Source organism: Amborella trichopoda, chromosome 7 (assembly GCF_054954075.1).
Source record: "Amborella trichopoda isolate Santa Cruz 75 chromosome 7, AtrichopodaSantaCruz75HAP2 v2.0, whole genome shotgun sequence".
Lineage (NCBI taxonomy): Eukaryota > Viridiplantae > Streptophyta > Magnoliopsida > Amborellales > Amborellaceae > Amborella > Amborella trichopoda.
In genome coordinates, this window is record NC_142342.1 from 25,503,407 (window position 1) to 25,509,813 (window position 6,407).

A 6,407-nucleotide genomic window follows, 5' to 3' on the forward strand; every position below is an offset into this window, starting at 1 on the left:
TGAGGATAGGTCACTGTTGGCAGAGTCCACTCGACTCTCAAAACTATCACCTTGTTTCACGAACCTTTGAATGACCAAATGGAGTCAAAATACATTCAAATTGCCTCTGTTGGAAAGATATGCACTTTTAATTAAATTTTGGTTTTGTAACCATTTTAAAATACTTTATGGATTGAGAGTTATAACCATGCTAGGTAGGACATGCCACTGTCTCAATTGTACAACAGATTTCAGATGGTATGCCTCCACTCTACTGAGCCTTTGAAGGGCCAAATGAGGTCCAAACACTTTCAAGCCACTCCATTTGAAAGATATGCATGTCTACTATAAAATTGGTTTTGGAATCATCTCTGAATTCTGAACGGATCAGAAGTTACGCCCTGCTGCCTAAAATTGCAGAAGAAGTGATATTGTGATATCGATATTGTGATATCGATAATGTGATATCGATACTGTGATACCAATATTGTGATCTTGATACTATGATATTGTGATACCGATATGGTGATACTGTGATTCTAATACTGTAATACTACGATATCGATACTGTGATACTGATACCATAAGGCATTGTGATACCGACCACTACGCAATGGGACACCCATTGGTGGTTGGTACAGTCGTGTTATGACACAAGGTGATACTGTTATACTGTGATATATGGTGATACTGACCACTATGGAATGGGACACCCATTGGTAGTTGGTACTATCATTCTAAGAAACACTGTGATATTGTTATACCGTGAAACTAACCACTACGCAGTGGGGCACCCATTGGTAGTTGCATACTTTTAGATCGGCAACTGTTGACTGTTCCTCTATCCCAATGATACAACTGGGGTCGGGAGGTTAAACTGAGTAACAGGGTGGGTCGCTCCCCCTAAATGTTATGGGCACTACACATTGGGTCATCCAATAGTAGTGTAACGTTTTCTCGCCAGAAAGGCATAAGGAAAGGGTTGTATCTTGCAAGGCACAGCCTATCGAAAACCCAAAAGCGCTCTGAGGATGTGTGTGTGTGTGATGATAGTACGAAATGAGTTACCCACTTGTCATTGTTCTCCCTTCTGAATGAGGGTAGAGGTTCCAAGCTACAGGATTTGCTGAACCTGAGTGATGGAACTTCTACTTCAGGAGTAGGCTTCTCTAGCTTCTATTGTGTGAATCGTGAATTATCGACCTTATTGCTCTGATAAAGATAAAATGACTGATGACTTATGCACTGCATGTTCCTGATAATTGAACCGTATTTACTCTTATGCTGTCAAAGTACTGAAGGGTGTGAATAGTGAAAATTCTCTTTATAACTGTGTAAATGGTGTATATCTACTTATTGGGTTGTCAGCTCATTCCCTCCATTTTCATCCTTGTAGAGTGATAATTCTGACCCTCTGGGGGAGAGGGTAGCTGATCGGTGCATTGGGACGCAGAAAGCTTGGAGTTGGTGAAGGGATTTTGGAAGCTTCCTTTAGTAGGTGTTGGTGGCGGTGCCACTTAGCTGTTGGTTGATGTTTACCTTGTATTTTGTGGGCCATTAGTGCCTTGAACTATTTGTAAAGAAATTTTGGAGAATGATTGTATATGGGAATGACTTTGCAATTTGGTTATATCTCTGTTATTGATGAAATGATTTTATTTTCTTTCATGGTTTGCTCTTGTTGCCACCTTTTATATGCGTTGAGCCACTCTCACCTGAGTGACGTTCGCCACCTCACGTCGCGGTCTCGCACTCTGTCGCCCTCTGGGTTGTACGGTGAGGGGTCAGGAGATGGGGTCGTGATAGTTCATGGTATCAGAGCAGTCAGGATAGGATTCTTGGCTAGGAAGTCAGTGTTTTTAGAATAGTTTTGAATAGGGCAGTAACTGGGTGCTTGTGTTTTAGGTTAAGATGTTGAGGACTTGTGCCAACAATGCGAGTTCAAGCAACGAGAACACCGAGGCCTTTGGTGAATTCTTCAGAACTCTGGGGGCCATCACCCAAATGATGAGAGAAGTAATACCGACCCTGTCTACCCTTACCCTTGATAAGAGTGATAATGATCTGATAAAGAGATTCAGGAGGCTTGTAACTCCGACTTTCGTGGGGCATGGGGGAGTAGAAAAAGCTGAGAGGTGGAGAAGACAGGTGGAGAAGATTTTTGAAGTCTTAAACTGTACAGATGAACAGAAGGTGAGACTAGGTACTTTTATGCTAGAAGGAGAGACTGAGCACATGTAGGACTCAGTAAAGCAATCTTAGGAGAGCTTAGGAACTATAACAACTTGGAAGAACTTCCTAGAAGCTTTTTATGAGAAGTATTTTCCTGACTCTGTGAGGGAAGGAAAAGAAGTGGAGTTTATAGAGCTACAATAAGGAAGGATGTCTGTAGCACAATATGTAGCAAAGTTTGCTAAGATTTCAAGGTTCGTGCCACACATTATTGACACTGAGGCACAAAAAGCAAGTAAATTTGAGTGGGGCCTTCGACCCGATATAAGGGGAAGGATAATTTCGGTCAATTTCAAGACCTTCTCCCCACTAGTAGACCTTTCCCTGAAGATATAACGAGACTGTGAGGATTTCTGTTTGAGGAAAGAAGGGAGAGTGGGGCCGCGCCGTCGGGGAATTTCAACAGAAAGGCTCTACCACCCCCAAGGAGAGAGTTTAAGGGCTGGAATAATCAGGGTGGTGTAAAGATTCAGAGGACCTTCCAAGGTGACATAAAGGAAAATCGATGCCTAGCCTGCCACAGTGAACCACACTGCAGCCGAGTGCTTCAAGAAGACTAGGGCCTATTTCCGGTGTGGCAAGCCAGGCCATGTAGTTAAAGACTGGCCAATTAAAGGACCAGAGAGCAGACCAAGGACCCAAGGCGGGGTTTTTGCCCTGACGAAGAAAGAGGCTAAGGCTAAGGCGTCGACCTCTGTGATTCGAGGTACGTTATCTGTTCGTGGAATTGAAGAAAGAGTTTTAATTGATCCTGGATCTTCCCACTCTTTTGTTGCATGACATTTTGCATGCCATATGAATGTTAAACCTGAGCAGCTTGATTTGACTTTGGTTGTATGCACACCTATGGGAGAATCTTTTGAAACTGACATCGTATATAAACATTATGGGGTTGTGCTTGAGGTGCATATGTTATCTATAGACTTGATACTCTTAGACATCGAAGACTTTGATATCATTTTGGGCATGGACTGGCTATCTACACACCATGCTACAGTGAACCGCCATGATAAAATTGTAACCTTTAGATGCCCGAATAAGCTTGAATTAAACTTTATGAGCATTAAGGACGTTTCTCCTCTACACCTTATTCGGCCCTCCGGGCTTCCCACATGTTGGCTAAAGGATGTGTTGGGTACTTGGCCTATGTGATAGAGAATTAGGATGTCCAGCCTAAGTTAGAGGAGATACTGGTGGTGAGGGAATATCTTGAAGTTTTTCTTGAAGAGTTGACCTCTTTACCCCTAGTGAGGGAGATAGAATTCGAAATAGAAGTGGCCCTTGGTACTACTCCCATTTCCAAAGCCCCTTACATAATGGCCCCAGCAGAGCTAAAGGAGCTGAAAGAACAAATGTGGCAGTTATTTGATAAAGGACTCATTCGGCCTAGTGCATCAAATAGATAATAAGACTACATGGAGTACATGTTAGCATTGTGTCCGACACGGATTCGAGATTTACTTCAAGATTTTGGATTAGTCTGCAATCAGCCTTGGGGACAAAACTCACTTTTAGTACTGCTTTCCACCCCCAGACTTACGAACAGTCTGAAATGACTATTCAGATCCTGGAAGATATGTTAAGGGCCTATGTTACTGATTTTAAAGGAAGCTGGGATTATCACTTTCCTCTAATAGAGTTTGTATATAACAATAGTTTTCAAGTCAGTACTCAGATGACACCTTTTGAGGTCCTGTATGGGAGGAAGGGCATATCACCAGTGCGTTGGGACAAAGTTCGTGAAAGGAGACTGCTAGGGCCAGAAATTGCCCAAATAACATCAGAAAATATTACCTTAATTCAAGAAAGGCTCAAAACAGCCCAAAGTCGACAGAAAAGTTATGCCGATCATCGTAAAAAAGACCTCGAATTTGAAGTGCGTGATCGGGTATTCTTGAAAGTATCGCCAACTAAGGGCATTATGAGATTTGGCAAGAAGGGAAAACTGAGTCCGTGATTTATTGAACCCTTTGAAATTTTAGAAAGAATCGGAGTTGTGGCTTACTGACTGGCCCTACCACCCAAGTTGGCTAACATTCATGACGTTTTTCACGTTTCACTATTGAGAAAATATCAGCTGGACCTTCCCATGTCTTGAAGTATGAGCCAATCCCTATTAGAGAAGATTTGACCTATGACGAGAGATCAATTGAAATACTAGACATGAGGGTGCAGGTTTTGCACAATAAAGAAATCCCTCTCATTCGTGTGTTGTGGCAGTATCATTCAAGAGAAGAATCAACATGGGAACGGGAGAATGAGATCGGGGATAGATACCCCCATCTATTTGATTAACTGACGATTTTGAAGACAAAATCCCTTTTAAGGGGGGGTGATGTACCGACAGAGATTTTCTCGGCGTAAGAAAGCGCATGGTAGTGAGAAAGCGTGCGACAGCGAGAGCGCACGACAGCGTGAGCTCGCGGCAGTGAGAAAGCGCGCGGCATTGAGAAAGCTCGCAGTAGTGAGAAAGCGCATGGTAGTGAAAGTGCGCTTGGCAGCAAGAGCGTACGACAATGAAAATGCACGCGGCAGTGAGAAAGCGAGCGACAGTGAAAGTGCGTGTGGCAGTGAGAATGTGCATGGCAAAGAAAGTGTGCGCGGCAGTAAGAGCGTGCAATAGTGAGGGTGAGCCATACCACTGTCGTGCGTGTTAGAGACGTATTCGTCAATGTCGTACATGTTAGAGCTGCGCACGTTAGAACCGTATATGATCAGCCACAATGTTACCCACCTACTCACATTGGGAATACTTAAGCCCTCTCTCCCCCCAAACCCCCCCACCCCCCCACTGCCATCCACTCTCTCTCTATCTCTCTCTAAGTGCCCAACACTTAAAGCCCACTATGACTCCATTGAAAAACCATTGTAAGAAGCTTGAAGTGACCATGAGAGGAAGCTTTGGAGGCATCTTTGCACACTACGTAAGTGGATCGACCACCATTTCACCAAGTTTGTAGAAGCACAAAATTAAATACTTACAAGCATGAGATGGGTGATAGAAATGAGTGTATAGTAGAGACTTTTAAGCAATATTTCACTAAACTAATGCCTCTGTTGTATGGGGGGTTTTAGTGTTGAGAATGAGCTTATTGCCCACAAAAATCTATAGAAAAGTATATATGTATGCCTAAAGTAAAATGGAAAAGATTGCATGAGAATGCCTATTGTGAATTGAAAGTTATTCAGTATCCTTTGAAGCATGCCTTGTGACACTACAAATTTCTAGGAAAATTCATGATTTTGTAATATGCTTTTGGACAATCAAATGAGGTTCAAATGACTTCAAATTATTGCCATTGGAAAGATATTTGAGTCTACTAAAATGTTAATGTTTAAACATTGTTCAAATTCCCTGCAAAAGAGAAGTTGTGCTTTAAAATGTGCACTATATCATTGTTAACGGACCTCATCGAAATTTCTAATAGTCGTCACTATTGCCATGGGTTTTGATTAACCACATGAGGCCCAATTACCTTCGAAACACAACCATTTGAAAGATATATGTGTGTGTTTAAAGTTGCATGTTGGATTTATTCAGATATTCTTTCTAGATTGAAAGTTATGCATAAATTTGTGAGGATAGGTCACTGTTGGCGGAGTCCACTCGACTCTCAAAACTGTCACCTTGTTGTCACGAACCTTTGAATAACCAAATGGAGTCCAAATACGTTCAAACTGCCCTGATGGAAAGACATGCACTTTTAATTAAACTTTGGTTTTAAAATCATTTTAAAATATTGTATGGATTGGGATTTATAATCGTACTGGATAGGACAAGCCACTGTCTCAACTGCACAACAGATTTCAGATGGTATACCTCCACTCTACTAAGATTTTGAAGGGCCAAACGAGGTTCAAACGCTTTCAAATTACCTCCATTTGAAAGATATTCATGTCATGTCTATTGTAAAATTGGTTTTGGAATCATCTTCGAATTCTGAACTGATCAGAAGTTACATCCCTCTTTATAACATGATGTCGCTACCTGAAATTGCAGAAGAAGTGATACTGTGATATCGATACTGTGATATTGTGATATCGATAATGTGATACTATGATATAGATATTGTGATACCGATATTGTGATATTGTGATATTAATACTGTGATACTGATATGGTGATACTATGATACCGATACTGTGATACTGATACTATGATATCGATACTGTGATACTGATACTGTGATGCTGAT